This window comes from Cryptomeria japonica, chromosome 3 (assembly GCF_030272615.1).
Source record: "Cryptomeria japonica chromosome 3, Sugi_1.0, whole genome shotgun sequence".
Taxonomy (NCBI): domain Eukaryota; kingdom Viridiplantae; phylum Streptophyta; class Pinopsida; order Cupressales; family Cupressaceae; genus Cryptomeria; species Cryptomeria japonica.
In genome coordinates, this window is record NC_081407.1 from 501,134,305 (window position 1) to 501,152,119 (window position 17,815).

Sequence of the window (17,815 nt, forward strand, 5' to 3'; positions counted from 1 at the left end):
TTTCAGTGTAGACATTTTTGGTACATGAATGGAATGATATTTGATACGATCTTCAAATCTATGTGTTTGAAAGATATAACAATCTCTTTTGGTATGTATGCTTATGTGTAGAATACTTTATTTCATTACCAATGCTTTCTTAGTCTGTGAATTCATTGATTTTATTTTTGTTAAGAAAAAGGTGCTACATTGTTGTTTAAATGACTCTGATTTCCTTGTTGTGTGAGGCATGAGCGAGAATCGATCAACATTTATGCTATATTAAGAATTTTGGGTGGAATAAGTTTTTATATTGAATGGATATGTATAGGAGTAAAGTCTATGAGCTTTACATTTATTGATAATCATCTTGTAGCATTCTTTTGTGTTGACAAATGAATGTGAAATCCTTTCTCCCTTTTTTGTGAAAAGTGTGTTTGTTTATGAGTTATCTGCATAAAAATTTATTGAACATCTTACATGGAGTTGCACTCTTATGCAGAGGGTAAACCTAAACTTGGTTCACCCAACTGTTGGTTTATTTTCTTTTTCATGAAGGGTATGCATGAGTCATCATTTTAAAAATATATAAAAATCAAAGAAAAGGCAAATCTGTTAGCCAACAATCACAAAGACACTAGAAGACAATCACAAAAATCGTAGCATCAATTCAAACGTCACAATCATAGAGTAGGGTTAGCGTAATTATAATATCATCAAAATCTCATAAGCATATGATCCATCATGAATAATTACACATATAAATCATCAAATATAGATCCATCTACATATCCAATTCAATCATGAAATAGGGTTAGTATATAGCATGATACCAACAAATCATGATAAATTAGGCTAAGCTAGATCAATATAATCCTCTGATGTGCAGAAAGACAAGATGAATCGAGGAGGGGAACTACAACTTTAACCATGTACACAAGCCCCTAGCCTCTCCTGGTTAGTTTAAATTTTATTTTATAAGGTTTTTAGCACAAGACGTTTATTATTTTTTTATTTTTGACTTGTAAATGCATGTACATTGCAAAAAAAAATTGCATTTCTTTTGTACTAAATAAAATAGGCTGAAATTTATTTCAATCTTAATCTCTCAAGCCTCCTATATCTAATGGCAAGGTCTTTTTTGTCTGAGGGGATCATCTGTGAAACTTCTTGTACAAAACCCTCATGGTGAACATTTATAGAAAACCTTTGCTTGAAACTCAAATTTTAAACCCCATATTTGTAAAATATCCAATAAATCTATAACCCAAAAACTTTAAATCTGCAAAACAAAAAACTACATAAAACTCTCTTACCTTGAAAATATCTTCGTTCTTTTCTTGTAAAGCCATAGATTCAACTATGCACAAAAACTACCTCTTCCAAGGGTTAATAATAATAAGAAGATATCCTCCGACAACCTGGAAACTTGGCTTTGATTTCAAATGAAAATAAATTAATAACATATGTGACTATTGCTACATAACTCAAATAGATAAATTCATGGAAACAAAATTTAAAATCTACATTGGAAAGAATAGAAAAACATACCATCGAGATGAAAAAAGATGTACCCTAAGAAAACATAAAGAGGGAAAAATCCAACCTCCAAAGCATTCATCCTTGACATATTGTCTCATGAAAAAATACTACAATACATATAGAGTTTCCGTGAATACCTCTAAAGCATCAAGCTCTCTACTATGTATTGCATGTGAACAAATAAATGAGAATAATTTAACTACACATTTTGATTTACCTCTCCTCATGTATGCAACCTACAAGAGATGCTTAAACAAGCCAACCTCAACCTAGCAAACCTCAACAACTACACGTGCTTTCTTTTATAGAAATAAGCTTGCAAAAAACCATCAAGTGGCACTGCATAAACAATGTGACTAACACCACAAGCTTACATAACTATGTCCCCGTCTTTTACTTTTTTTCATACTATTTTTTCTCAATATTAAATATTTATCCCAATGTACAAACCCTCATTACATATTTACCTCAATGTTAAATAGAACACATAAAGTGGCCTTGATAGTGTCAATAACCCAATATGATGCATGTATCCCTAGATGCCCTAGGTACACCACAAATACTATTAATTCTATGCTATAACATTATACAAGGTGAATAACACACCTTTTCGTAATAAGAATCCAATAAAAATAAATGTTATAATATAGAATGTCAATTTTTCCTCATTATTGAACTAAGAACAAATAACAAAAGAAGAAATACATAATTCTCAAATACTGAAATGGATTCTAAGAATGACTACAAAGTCTTCTATCTATTACAATTAAAAAAACCCTATTTCTTAATTTCTCATAACATTGTTTTAGATCAATAGTCAATGGCTTGTATGATTTTAATTGTACTTTTAATAATGCATTTATTATTACATACTAAAGGAGTCATTGTTGTTTGTAGACCTACATAGCTATAAGATAAAATTTCAAAGGATGCATGAGATCCCTTGACCTTATTTTATGTTGAATGGGTTATACTTTTGAATTTATCCAATCATGTAATGTAGAAACAATGTGATAATATTTAGTATTTTGATAAAATGCAACACTACCAGGTGGCTCTTAAAAAGTATTTGTTGGTTCTTTCATATGGGTCACTAGGATATGACTCATCCATTTTCATCCATTGGTGCAACCCTTTTCAGCTATCAAATTGATGCAGAATCATCCCCGATCGATGAGCAATCTTGTATCAACCAAAAATATTTCCTTTCAGTTTTGTTCTTGTTTAGTTCTTTGTGTAGTTTTTTCTATATTCTTACCGGTATGTACCGGTAGTTGCTTGTTCTTCGTAGCAGATCTTATTTTGGTTTCTAGATGGTTTCATGTGCTTGATTCCACATTTTTTGTTCATTTGGATTCTTTTCCAATCAGTTATCACTTTTGGTTGACTATTTCTGGGTTTTGGCATAGTTTGTGGGCTTACCAGTTGGTTTTTCATTCATTAACGGCATGATTGTTGACATGTGGATCCATATTGGGTCTTGTCCGATGTTCTTTGGCATGTGGTTGACCTTCCTGCTGAACCACATCACTTAGTTGTTATTTTCCAAAAGGATTTCTTAATTCTTAGGGCTGACCTAATTACACATTTCATTTTCCTACATTGGTGAATGTAATCTTATGAGGTTGACTTGGAAGTGTTCCTGGTGGGTATAAATATGTTATCATGTATTCATTTGTAGGAGACATAGGTAGTAGAACTCAGAAAAAGGATTGAGATTCGCATGTTGTGATCTGGTTGATTCTTAGAGTCCCAGTTGGATTGTATTTGGCTTGAAGCTTGCATGTAACCAACAAACTATCGGATGTTCTTTGATGATAATATGAATATTGTCAGAAGTTCTGAGGCTGTAATATGATCTGTTTATGTGAATTTGTTGTGTTTTCTTGCTTCTTTCGCTGTGTCTCTCTTGCTTCATAAGATGGTTGACTTTTTTGAGGGTTTTTACCAGTTATGGCTGCATCAAGTGGTATCAGAGCTAGTTATGGACTGGCTGGTGGAAGAATTGTTTGCAAACATTGAGGCATTCCTTGGGGTGGATGGATCACCGATTAGAGGCAGGTTGCACATGTGTTCAATAGATTTCTGAGGTGAGGCAATTGAAATTGATAGTCAGATTGTCGAGTTGGGGTAGTTCACTGGAGTGGAAGGAGAGATGTCACTGAGAAGGACAAACCCCCAGAGGGTAGAGCAGATGATGAAAAACTTCAAGAATGAAGTAAGGAATGAAATCTGAAATTCTTTGGCTAGTTTGCGAAGAAACCCTAATTATGAGGATGAATATGAGGAAGCCGATGAATAGATTTAGGAAGCTGAAGGACAGGAAGACAAAAGAGAGGAAATATTCCCAAGAACAATGGCACAAGCAAGTAAGGTTCATAAAGTTGAGGTTTCTAACTTTTCCGGAACACTGAACCCGGAGGATCTGATTGATTGGATCAGAGAGTTGGAGGACTAATTTGAGTTTGAGGATGTCAAGGACCCATAGAGAATCTAGTTGGCATATACCAAGTTGAAAGGGCATGTTGACTTATGGTGGAAAGAATTGCAGAAAGATAGAGTGGAGAATGGTGAATTAAAGATCACCTAGTGGAGACAGATGGTTGCAAGATTGAATGCCAAGTTCATACCGGGAGACTATGAATTGGAACTATTCAAGAAGTTTCAGAACCTAAAACAGAGAAACATGACTATGAAGGAATATACTGAGGAATTCTACAAGTTGGTGATTAGATTTGGACATAGAGAGATCGACAAAGAAAAGGTGGAAAGGTACATCAATGGACTTGCTTTTAACATTCAAAATGAGATGAGTATGTTGAAGGTTTCCACAGTTGAAGAAGCTTACCAGTATGCTTTGAAGGCCGAGGATAAGGTAAGAAGAAGACAACCAAATAAGGGAAACAATAAATTCAAGATGAGTGATAGTATGAAGAAACCAGTTGAAGAAGAGGATTCAAAACCTAAGTGGAGTAAAGAACCAAAACAAAAGACACCGAGGAAAGGTAGCAGCAGTACTTGTAGATAATTTCTTGGAAAATGTTTCAAGTGTGGAGAAACCGGACATAGATCCTATGAATGTAAGAAAGGAATGGCAATAAATTGTGTGGGGAGTGAGGAACCGGAAGGTGATGGTACCAGATCTGACTATGAACTAGAGCAAGGAGAATCCCTTATGTTCAGAAGAAAGGATACCGAATCTACTCAGAGGAAGATTTTTTTCTGGACTGTATGCAAATCAGGTGGTAAGTGTTGCAAGGCCATTGTAGATAGTGGAAGTACTGATAATTTAATATCTAAGGAGATGGTTGTGAAGCTTGGGTTTAAGAGGCTTAAGCATCCTTGTCCTTATGAGGTGAGTTCGTTACAAGATGATCAGAAGATAGAGATAAAGGAGCAGTGTTTGGTGAGTTTCAATATTAGGCCTTTTAGAGGTGAAGTTTTATGTGATGTTGTGTTTATGAGTGTTTGCCATGTCTTGTTGGAAAAACCTTGGCAGTATGATAGAGCAGCTATTTAAGACTGTAGAAGAAACCTAGTTACTATTGTAAAGGATGGGCAGAAGTTCACATTGATTTCTTTGAAGGAGAAAGAGAAGGAGGTGAAGAATCTAAATCCTAAGAAAAGTTGAAGTACTGAGAAACTGGTGGCAGAGGACATTCCAGAGGTTTTGAAGAAGGATCTGATAGAATAGGTTGTAGAGGTCATACCAGAGGTTGATGAGTTTGCAGAAGGACCTAATAGTCGAGCCTCATAGACAGATGGAACCGATCGATAGAGAAATAATGGTGACAAACCAAATGAATTATTGTGGCAAAAACAAATCAGAGTTGCATAAATAGAGACAATATGCAGATCTGAAGCAAAGGAAGAGAAACAAAGAGAGAGGTTAGAAAAGTTGGTTGAGGCACCGGGGGAGTTAAAGCAGAGGTTGGTAGATAAAGAAGATGTTTGGATAAGAAATGAGCATGGGATCTTCATTCTGAATCCTTTTACATGTTCATGAGTTGACTCTCATGTAACATTTTTTCTACCTAGGTTGTCTGATGCAGGAGCATCCCCGGTCGATGAGCAATCTTGCATCAACCAAAAATATTTCATTTCAGTTTTGTTCTTGTTTAGTTCTTTGTGCAGTTTTTTTGTATTCTTACCAGTATGTACCGCTAGTTGCTTGTTCTTCATGGTAGATCTTATTTTTGGTTTCCAAATGGTTTCATGTGCTTGATTCTATATTTTCAATCCATTTGGGTTCTTTTCTGGTTAGTTATCACTTCTAATTGACTATTTCTAAGTTCCAGGATAGTTCTTGGGCTTACCGGCTGGTTTTTCCTTCATTACCGGAGAGATTCTTGGCATGTGGATCCATCTTGGGTCTTGTTTGATGTTATTTGGCATGTGGTCAACCTTCCTGTTGAACCACATCACTTGGTTGTTATTTTTTGAAAGGATTTCTTAATTCTTAGGGCTGACCTAATTACACGTTTCATTTTCCTGCATTGGTGAATGTAATCTTATAAGGTGACCCAAAAGTGTTCCGGTGGGTATAAATATGCTATCATGTATTCATTTGTAGGGGGAAGAGGTATTAGAAATTAGAATAAGGATTGAGATTCGATTGTTGTGATCCAGTTGATTCTTAGAGTCTCGATTGGATTGTATCTGGCTTGAACCCTTCATGTAATCGGAAAACTACTAGATGTTCTTTGATGATAATATGAAGATTGTCGGATGATTGCCGAAAGTTCTGAGGTTGTAATATGATCTAGTTATGTGAATTTGTTATGTTTTCTTGCTTCTTTCATTGTGTCTCTCTTGTTTCATAAGTCGGTTGACTCTTTTGAGGGTTTTTACCAGTTATGGTTGCATCACAAATCTAACAATGTTATATTACGCATGAATTGTTGGTTGATCCTTGTTATAATTAATTGTTCATAATCACTGATATTTTGATAAGTAGGGCTCACATTTTTTACCTTAAAAAAACCTAACCAAAGAAGTAACGTAACATAAGATTTTTGAATATCTTATGAGGCAAGATTTGTGTTACATAAAACTCTCTATCATTGGATCAAATGGCCAAGAACTTTTTTCTAACAATTAACAAAGGAATGAATTATTTGAGGATTCTTGGGAATAAAGTAAACATGTTAGAAAAACACTCGAAGGCAAATGGAGATATACACCTAATTCTAGCTTGCAAACTCAAGTTGCACCACCTGTATACTATTTGTTATATATTGTAATGTCTCATTTTTAGGCCCTCTTGTAGTGCAACTAGTGTTGGTCTCTAGATTGGTGCCAACATGGTCAGGGAAGCATTTTGATGCTGCAAGTGTAATCAAATAGGTTAGTGGAGATGAAGGACACTTTTTGGGGTGGTTTTGGACAAATTGTCCAAGACTTACCATTTATAGTAAGTAACTATTTTTAGAAGTGTTGATTTCGACACCAATTGGCCAGTTAAGAGACTTACTATTTTCAATAAGTTACTATTTTTAGCAGTTACTTTTATTGTAACCACCATTTTTGGAAACTAGCCATGGCTTCAGTCTCCTCTCAGCTTCAACATGCATCATCTTTAGTTTAAGATCCTAAGTAGTTGGGCCTATATTTAGCATATTACTATTTATAGGAAACACTATTTTGGAGGAATTGGCCTCAGACTCAACTTTAGTTCTCCAATTGGTTTGTGGATCACCTTCTAGGGATCATTCAGAGGGTTTGACAGACACATCATTTTTAGTAAGTCATTGACATGATGGATCCAACCTTACTATTTATATTAAGACATCAACATGATCTGACACACCTTGGTGATCTTCCTAAAGAGTAGAATTATCAAAAGATTATTATTTTGGCTTATATTAATGATTGTAGGATTATTTTAATTATTATTAAAGTTAAGTGCTTTAATAATAGTAAATTTAATTAAAAGGTTATTAAAAGGGGTATTAAAAGCTAAGACATTTAATAATTTAATAAAGCTAATTTATTTAGTTAACTTGGGCGCTCATTGTAAACATATTAAGTTATATCAAAAAGAAAATATTTAATGTGTTTTTTAATGATTAAAAAAGTACATAGAAAATCATGCCCTTTGAGGAAGATATAAAAAGCTAATAAGCAATCAATTTTTCATTCATTATTAAGATTGCTTTTTGAAGAACTAGAGAAATTATGACCAATGGTTTGTTGTAATTGGAGAATTTCAAGCTACTAGGAATAAAAACTCGCAAGAGTTTGAATGCTTGCAGGTGTGAAACATCAACCAAGAGCATTCATTTCAGAAGGCTTCATTCACAGGCTCCAATTGAGCTTCATTTCACAAAATTTGATAGAGGATTCAAGAATATATTTAGGAATTACTATTGTGCAGGTTGAAATCATTCTAAAGGGAAATTTTGAATAGTTATTTCACACATTTCAAGAGGAATATCATTGCAACTTTCAACAATACCAATTTGAGGGTTTTAAGAGGAAGTGTATGGCTTTTCTAGGACTCATCTGGACCAAACAAGGCTGCAAAGGGATGTTTCATCTTCTCCCAACTAGCCATCCTCATTCTAGCTTCCACATGCTCAAACATGATAGGATATGGTAATCCACATGGTAATCGTATAAACTAGAGACATTTTCTTTAGGATATGGAGATGAGATGACTTATCAACAACCACTATAGTGCCCCTATCTATAAAGAGCGACATTAAACCAAAAACATCCACAATTTATTTAGGGAGACTATGGCAAGTTGTTTTTCATCCAACAAAGAGGAGGTAAAGTTCATTTCCATCCTGGAATGTGAATCCCACTATAAGCAGTAGTTAGTAGTTGGGGCACAACTAAAGGAGATATTTGAATACATGGAGACATGGAAGAAGTTGTCATCCAAAATATCATCATAAGGAGAGTGCTTGATGGCCTCCTTGTGCATAATGTCAAATTGTTGGAATTATTTGTGTCTAACATTGCAAGGACCACCAATGACCATGACATGATGGAGAGGGCCATCCACTGCCTGGTAGCACTGGCTATGCATGACCCAGTTGTGAGAGCTCTAAGGAAGATAAAGATTAAAAAATTCAAAGCCTGGGTAGTAGATGCCATCATTAAAATGGTCATTGAGAATGGAAACATGGAAAATATTATGATCATGATGAAAGACTGCGTGAGGAGAAATGACATGGAAACGTAAGAGTATATGATTAGTGAAAAGGAAACTTTGTTCTCCCCAGAGTAGCTAGAGAGATCCCAAGAAGTCATTGAGGCCATTAGGGTCTAAGTCTTCTCCCTCTATTGAAATCTTTGTATCTTTTTCTCCTTGTTTTAATGGAAAGAGTACTACTGCCATGGTAGTAGTTTGCTTAAATATATATAACTATAGGGTGGCTACAAGAAGTTGAGTCCACTTTTGGGCAAAAAGTGGAAGTGTTTTCTCTGTTTTTCAAATTTTCTATCAATTAATGTCAAAATTTGAGGCACTTAGAGATTGAATCTCAAAAAACTTCAGTAATTGAAAATGTAGTGCTCAGAGTCTACTTTTCAAATATGTAATTTATTTCAATACCTACATGGTAGAAATCGCGTTTTAGTATGCATGTTTAAAAACCACTTTTTCAAAATGCCTGTTTTAGGACCATACCAAAGATGTGTACAACCGCCATTTTTTGACGCAAATAAATGAATTTTTGCAAATCCTTCTGGGAAACGATACCTAAGACACCAAATATTGATGAGAATATTTTTTCTTATTTTTTTATTGAATATATATTTTTTTGTTAATTTTTAATTGACAATAAAGTACATTTTCAAAACATTGGGTGTACAACCACCATAATTTGATGAAAATTTCAGATTTAAAAAAAAAATTAATCTTCAAAAGAATTGTATGTAGATTGATGTCATATAATTTATTTTTCTAAAAGCCTAAAAACAAAAATGTTATTAAAGTTTTACCGAACCTCAGTATTTTAAGTTTACATACTACTCTTGACTAATAAATAATGCAAAAATAGTAAAAATAATCTTATCACTATGAATTTTATATTTTTCAAATCAAGACACTGAGAAATCTAATGGGTTTTCATTTCATCAAAAAAATCGACCAGGAAGGCCCTCAAAAAATTAGGCCAAGGTAGAAATCTGATATTCTTTTGCTTTAGCCATTTCTTTGGAGGTCCAAGCATAGGCTTGGTCCCACCAAGCCTAACCCAAAGCCAAAACCAAGGCAGAGGGTTTTATCTTGCTCCAACTTTTATGAAACCCGTGCCCATTTCACTTTATACCGTTGAAAGCGAAACGGGCATCCGTTTTTAGAAACGTGTACCTGATTTGAAAACGGACACCCATTTCATTCAAATAACGGGTGCCTGTTTCTTAAAAGATCTGTTGGGCAAAAAAATATCCCACAAGGACAAATTTCAATGATTGACTGATTATTCAATCATTATCCAACATGTTTGATTTGCAGAGAGAATGTTTTGTTAAATAATTCTCTTTTCTTGTCTTGTTATCGATTTGACAAGGAGATCCATTCGAATTCAAATTTTGGTGTAGCCATGGGACCAAATCAATGTAAAAAGAGGTGAAGGAAGGTTCTGACAGTTGAAGACATTGCAGCAAATAGAGAGGAGGCAAAATGTCAACGAGAAAGAAGAGCAAGAATTAAACAATTGAACAATGTTGGAGCTTCAAGTTCAACAATCATTTCAGAAGACAAGAACATCGAGGACACCATAAATGTTAAAGAAGGAAACACAGTAGAACCTTAATTTAGGCACATCTTCTAATCCATTATTGGATATAGGTATGTCTTCATAGACCCATTTTTATTCTCATGAACAAATTGGTGATTTAGTAGAAGCGGGTTACTCATTAAATCAAACCCCAATTGAAAATCAAACCCCAAATGAAAGTAAAACTCAAATTGAAATTGAAATTGAAACCAAAATTGAAACCCCAATTGAAATTGAAAATCGACCAGCATTTGAAATCAATAATGTGGACGTAGACATGGAAACACCAATTGAAAAAGAAATATGTTTGAATGATAATGAAATGAATGAATATTTTCAAATTAAAAGTGATGTGCTAGACAATCTTCCTAGCTTGGTTTCATGGAGACAGATTAAGACACATGCAAATAGATTGTTTAGACAATTTATTTATAATAAAAAATTTGGGTTTCAATGTCAATCAATGTTACAACTAATTAAAATGACTAAAATGCAGAAAGTGATGAAGAAGTTAGACTTTTATGTCAAACCCAAGAAGAATGATGAGTCTTTAAAACAAGTTGTATTGACTGTTGCTAGCGCCTTTGATACAATCAGAAATAAAAGTTGTTCTAAAGATAGGAATGCGGCACGACAAGCAATAATAATAACTTTAGTAAGCAAAACAACTTCTGACAAAAGAATGATGACTAACATAAGTGGATATCTTAATATTCATCGTAAAACTTTGTCAAGAGTTGTAAAGAGAAGAGCTAACTTTGAAAGTGATCCGGCAAACAATTTGTGACTTTTAGTGGTAGGCTACCAAGGTCTGATATGAAACTTACTGGTGAAGTCAAAATTTTGATCGAAAAATTCTGGCATGATAATAGAAGAGTGTCACCTAATGCTAAAGATGTGCTTAAATTAAAAGTTGGGTCAAAAATTCGTGATCCACATCCAAAACACCTTTTGGACATGACTCAAACTGAATTGTACAAAAAAAATTTGGATGATAAGGTGTTAACTATTAGCATTAGTCAAAAGTCTTTTGAAAAGTGTAAACCTTGGTATGTTCAGATTAACAAGGAAAGAGTCACATGTTGTTGCAAAACTCACATTTCAATTTCATTACTATTATGATGTATTTCGATATATATGTGTTACCATGCATAGTAATGGAATGTTGCAAGAATGTGGTATAAATATACCCCCTGAAACTATAAAGGAGTTTATATCAAGTTTGTTTTGTAACCCACCTAATGAGCAATATTTTCTTTCCAATGCATGTGTTTCTAGTGTATGTGATATATGAGGCAATCTTTCATTGTTGGATGAATGTTTGCATGAAAATATTTCAATTGATTTTGGACAATAATTACTTGATGTAAAAAGATTTAAAACTATTGAGTATCCATTGAAGGATGGAAAGGGTGGAAGACGGTGCGATCTAATTACTGAAAAAGTTACTGTTCATGCATTTATGAATGAATTTAAGAGTAAGATCATACCTAAATATGTTAAACACTCTCAAAATGCTAGATGGATCGATGGTCAGTTTCAAATATGTAAGAATACATTTCCTATTGGTAGTATACTTTCGGTCATTGACTTTGGAGAGAACTACATGCTTGCACCACAAGATGAGGTCCAATCATAATATTTCAATTCAGTGCAAGTAGCAATTTTTGTTCATATTGTCTATAGGCATGCACCTGATAGTACAGAAGAAGATCGTAAAATTTTGAGAGATTACAATTTCTATATGAGTGATAATAAATTCACTCGTTAGAGTTTATCCGGTATTTCTTCAAGACCTTTTATAAAAATTTGAGGGAGAGAGAAATTCAGATGATACAACATCTAATATGGTCAGGTAATTGCACAGGGCAATTCAAGAATGCTAGAATGTTTTATTGATTAAGAAGGATACATATGAAAACTAATATCAGACACGTGGAATTTTTTTGAGGCTGGACACCGGAAAGGAGAACATGATGGTGCCAGTGCATATGTTAAGAGAGCCCTTTGCAGAGAGAAACTCAAATTTGAGGAAAAAGCTAAATTTAAAATTGCAAGTGCAATTGTGGATTAGTGTAGTGCAACTTTATCCACAGGATCAAGTTAGAACTCTACAATCAGACATTTCTTCTGGCTAGTTGATGAGGAGAATATCCTTCCAAGATATGATTGTGATACAATCAATGGGTCAGCTAGATGGCATTCATTTAAGAGTTCTAATTGTAACACTTGGACTATATGGACTAGGGAGCTTGCATGTTTTTGTCAATTTTGTGTTGCAGGTGAATGGGAAGAATGTGAGAATACAGAATGGGTTGAAGAATGGAAAAAAAAATCCTTAACACATAGTGAGACACAATATCAAGATGTTAGAAGAAATGAAGACCCAGATCATGCATTTGCACCAGAAGATTATGATCGTGTTTTAGACCTCATACAACCTACTAATTTAATTCAATTTATTGTTTATAACTTTAAATTATATTATTTATGTATTGTTATATAATTTATGATTGTATTTGAATTATAAATTCTAAAAGGTTTTATTTCTACATGTACTTAATTTTGTTTTCTAGGACATATGTATGTTGTTGTTGCACGTGAGGATAATGATGAGCAAACTGAGTATTGGCTAGCTAGATGTGTAGAGCCTAATAAAAAGTTGATGTGTAATCAAGTATATGATGATGGTTTTCAGTATCTAGTTGGGTCTATTATGGTAGTTGACACATGGCTACGCAAATACCTAACAAGAAGGAATGGCTTACCAACTTATGAAGACTACCAATCAGAAAAGAAGATTATACACTATTCTCATTTGGTTGTGGCAACAAACATCAAATTAGAAAGATACAAAGGGAGACCTGCTAATAAGGTATTATGAACACTTTCAATGGAAGAGAACGAGGCAATCATAGATGCATTGCAGAAGAGAGAGGATGCAAATGGTACATTAGGTTGAATCAAATTTATGCATGTAAGTTTGTGTTAATTGTGTGAACTTTTTATATGTAACTTTCTATATGTATATATTTCTTCTTCATTCTTATACATGTAGCTAATTAATTTGGTGTTCAGGTGTCAAGTGCAACTTTATGTAACATGGATGACACTGAACTTGTGCATTTTACAACTTCTGGCTGATCAAAGTTGTAATACTAGGTGAGTGCAATTCTTTTATTGTTGTTATATGGTAATACAAGATAAGGTCCTAGAATTTAATTTAATTATGATAAATTTTTGTCTTTGTCCCTTTAACATATATATTGTTGTTATATAGATAGGTAAAATGAAATTTTGGTATTGAGATGTCAAGTACAACTTGATGACATGGATGGCATAGATACAACTTGGTGAGTACATTAGACTAAATAAAATACATTTAACTTTTTGTAGCGTAAATTGAACTTCACTTTTAAATATATATTTTTAATGACATTTGAACATTCATTTTTTTTTTTGGAAGACCCCTAGAAGAACATACGTGCATTGATATAATTTTGGTTTCATAAACAACATTTTATTCATCTACTTGTCTTAAATAAATAAACTATGTACATTGGCCTTATGTTCACTAATTGATGATGATAGTTTTTGATGTTGATAGTTATTTTTTCATGTCAATTGATGTAACTTCATTCAATATAAATAAGTTGATGATTGTTTATATATGTGTGTGTGTGTTTGTGTGTGTGTGTGTGTGTGTGTGTGTGTGTCCTACTCTAATCTAGTTCTCAAAAAATCATTTCATCTTGTCAATTACATGAACAAATAAGTACATAATAATGAATGATAACTAGTCTATGTTATAAGTCCACCATAGTACTCATTTTGAATATTATTATTTCAATTGTAAAAATGACCCATTCAATTATTTAGGATATATATTCTTTTTAAATTACATCATTTAGTGAACTATTCAACAACTTCATCCTATCTTTTCATATTCTAATTTTATTGCTCCCAAAAATGTCAATTTTAAAGGCTAATTGTTTCCCATCACTATTTATGCTAAACCAATATAGATCTAGCATTTAAGATTTTGTGTTCAATGACAAGTTCAAAAGTCATTGGTAATTATTCAAATTAGATTGAAAAGAAGAATGAACCAATTATTTTTTATTACATCCATGTCAATTGATACAACATTATCATAAGCATTTACATATATGTCATGTGTGTCTTTAATTTATATGTATATTAGAAAATAGATTTGGCTTAATGTCAACAATGTGTCATGATTATTTTACACATAATAAATTCCCAATAAATAGTTGAGTATTCCTTATCTATTACATTTTCAATTATCATTCTCATCTCTTTAATAAGTTTAGAGTTTATATTGCATTGTTTGTTCTATTATTTTATTATACAAAATTGATGACCTTTATGTGAACATGCAAGATTTAAAACTACCTATCACATTGTTCTAGGTTAAATATTTTCTCCACTCATAGTTAATTGAATTTTATTTTATTTCTATAAAATTTCATAACTATTATATTTTTCATCAACCTATGCTTCTAGTTAAAATTACAATGTCTTTTCATAATTACTTGTTTTTATCTTTGATCCTTAATAATGTCATATCATGTGCATGTGTGAACCTCTAGAATGGAATATGATATTGGAGAGTATGTGCATGTCATATAATCTTTGTCTTTAATATTTTTAGAATGGCATATCATGTGCATGTGTTACAAATTTAAGTATGATTATTTTCTACCTAGGATGCATGTGTGAGCCTAGAATGACAACACGACACATAAATGTCTTGTACAAGTAAAGTGCGAAAAATTCATACTAGAGGGCACCAAATCACATAACAAGTCTTGATATCATAATAACAAGTCCTAGTCCAAATAACATAACAAGTCTTGATAACATAATAACAAGTCCTGATAAAATAATAACAAGGAAATGAAATAATAACAAGTCCAAATAACATAATAACAAGTCTTGATAACATAACAAGTGTCATCATAAAAAGTCGATAATATAATAACATAACATGTTCTAACATATATAATCTAAGAGATCTCATGCATCCGATCTACAGTCCTCTTCACTCCATGTGAAGATGATTGAGATGCATCATCTTGCTAGATGTGTTCTTGATATGCACCATCCCGTGTGTCTGTAATATCAGTGCCTGCACCATCCTATAAATTATTAAAAGATAACATGAGAAGAAGTTGTGTGTTTAATTTGAATGATTTGCACAATTCACGTATAAAGTAATTGAATAATGAACATTTAAAATAAATTACCATACGACTGTGCTTTGTAATGCCCTCAGTGGTACGAGGAGGTCCACTCTCTTTAACAAAGAAAGTGGTTGTAGTCAAGTCCTGTACAAATAAACATTACATCAATTTTGATAATCCCTATAAAAGACATGTACACAATATAAAAATTAGAATTTATTTTTTTAATCATGACTTCAAATGAAAATGTCGATGGTTGCATTTGGCTCAATCCCATAGCCATACCAAGAGTGATAGTGGTGTCGACCTAAACAACATATATAAAGCACAAATCAAACTTGTATATACATAAATTATAAAGTATATAATGAGAATAATTTTATGGAAGAAAAGCATACATATGGTGTCTGATGTGCAGCCAAAGTCACCGATGGGTGAGGATGTACACGTGATGCATCATCAAACAACCCAAAAGCCTACAATTGAACAAAATATGCATATATCAGAGTTGTATATAACTTATTAAGCATATAAACACTCAAAATTAATGGATAAAAAACATACTAGGGGTATATGAGGCTGAGCCTCAATGATCGATGGGCCAGGGGGCAAAGAACTGCCAACCTCAGTGTTACCCAAAACACCCTACGAAATTGAAAAAAAATATCATATGCATTATTAAATTCAAGTTTTAATTGTTTATTTTAAATGTACTTCAATGTATCTAGACGAAAGTGCATACCATAAATGGGGCACCAACATCTCGAGGTATGGAGGTAAGATGATGGGGCTCCCTTTATGATGTGGTATGAACCCTCCTTTGTTCAGAAAATTTGACTTGTATTATGGTTCATATGTGTATATATATTGAATTTAATATTGCACTATAAATTATATAAATAAAACTGTACCTCTGTAGGATCATCATCATCTGCGCACAGAAGATTAACATATGAAGAGATGACATCATCATCTACACCCTCTCTAGCATCATCATATCCACCATGGGCCGTATCAACATCGACAGGATCACCATCTTCTCCATGGGCAACATCACTCTGGTGACTTGTACATATACCCTCGCAGCTTGTGCAAACCTGCGCTATGCTAGGGGCAGCCCTCACCTAGTGCAACTGCTCTAACAAATTGCTTGAAAGGGCACTCAGTGAACCAAGAGAAGATTCAACTGCTCGATGATGAACGGGTGTAGGAACAACTAGTGTGGGAAGAGGAACAAGGGGATCATCACACACACAATTTCTAACTATATCACTCAATTTGGCCTCTGGCCTATCCTGTGGCATGCCTCGACCAATCCCCTGAAATGATCTAATGTCAAAGAAATTGGGTTTTTTACCCAATTCAAATTTTGCCTATATTTTTTTCAAAAAATACATCGACATCTCATGATTAGAGTGTGGTGGATGGTCAAATTCCATCCACCAATGCTCCCAAAAGTGTGCAACTATATGTGGGTGCCTACACCATCTAATAGATATACGTGGCTTTTTTGGATCTATCTCCTCACCCGTTTTTGAGTTCACAAAATAACATTTCAAATCATTTTTTTGTTATTTTCAACTCATTGACCTGTTTATAAGACAAACCATCAGAATAATAAGAACGCATGGAATCCCTCAACGTGCGATATATATCCAACTCCCCTCCAATTTATGTACAGAATGGACAACGCCTTGCATACTATCTGCAAGGTGTAGTAGTTGCGGAGGAGGATGAGGGTCATGTCTAATGGTACTAATATCTCTCAAGAGGGAAGCAATATTCCTCTGCATGCTCTCCCTCAACTCCTTAGTAGTAGGTGGAGGTGGAGTTGGAGGTGGAGGTGGAGGGGGTGGAGGTGAAGGGGGTGGAGGTGGCATCTGACCTAACAACTAATCTATGCCAAACTCATCCATTATGTGAATATAATATGCATATATATACAGACATGAAAATTTATAATTACTATTTAATTTACATTTCACCTTCAAAATAAAAACTTATAATTAAATACAACATTTAGAAATATAAATTTAAACATTCAAACTTTAATGCATGATTAAAATAAAGAGAGCTAGAGAGAGAGGAAGAGTAGGTAATTTGAGAGACAATGATTGAGAGAGAGTGAATGAGGGGGAGAGAGAGAGAGAGAGAGAGAGAGAGAGAGAGAGAGATTTCATAAAGAGAGAGAGAGAGAGTAGATAATGATAGAGGGAGAGAGAGTAGCTAATGAGAGAGGGAGAGAGAGAGAGAGAAAAGAGGAGAGAGTTCATAGAGGGAGAGAGGGAAAATAGGAGAGAGTTCATAGAGAGAGAGAGAGAGAGAGAGATAGAGTAGGTAATGAGAGAGAGTGAG